Source organism: Eurypyga helias, unplaced genomic scaffold, assembly GCF_000690775.1.
Source record: "Eurypyga helias isolate BGI_N326 unplaced genomic scaffold, ASM69077v1 scaffold22612, whole genome shotgun sequence".
Lineage (NCBI taxonomy): Eukaryota > Metazoa > Chordata > Aves > Eurypygiformes > Eurypygidae > Eurypyga > Eurypyga helias.
In genome coordinates this window covers 4,568-5,141 of record NW_010236874.1, presented here as the reverse complement: position 1 = coordinate 5,141, position 574 = coordinate 4,568, and the positions used below count along the sequence as shown (strand labels likewise).

General features: G+C 66.0%; 1 protein-coding gene across 1 annotated transcript in view; it reads right to left on the bottom strand.

Moving 5' to 3' along the window:
- LOC104506337 (cationic amino acid transporter 3-like) overlaps positions 1 to 574 on the bottom strand; it is a 4,884-nt gene that overhangs the window by 935 nt on the left and 3,375 nt on the right. The gene's annotated exons all lie outside the window — the stretch shown is intronic.

Sequence of the window (574 nt, the reverse complement as noted above, 5' to 3'; positions counted from 1 at the left end):
TGGGGCTTGCCCAGCACTGGGCCTCTGTGGGACCGGGAGCCTCACCCACGGCTGGGCTGAGGCACCCACTCCTCTCGGTCAGGCATGGGTCCAGCACGTGCTGTCTCCAACACCCACCCCAAAGCCTCAGGAAAGGACTTTGACGGGGGAACTTGCCAGGCCGGCAAGCTGAGGGGACCCTGCGCCCGGCTGGGCTCAAGCCCACCTCTGACGCTTACCCAGACCTGCCTAAGCCACCCCGCTCTGGCTGCACAACGAAGCCACTGATGGACAGATCAAACCTCGCTGGCCAAGCCCGAGCGCACCCGGTGGGTTGGGGACCACCCTCACCGGGTGGCCAGCCTGGGCCAGGCTTGTCACAGCGAGTTCCCATGGCCACCTGCACGTGCCTCAGCTTAGCACCCACATCCTCAATTAGCCCCGTGCACCCCAAACCCCAACTGTGCCCTGTGATTGGCACCCTGCTCAGGGCAGAGCAGGTCCAGCGCCCGCTGGCAGTGCCAATGGTGGTGGGCACCCTGTGCTGTCCAGCGCTCCAACATGCCCGCTGTCCCTTCCCGGCTCAGTGGAGACG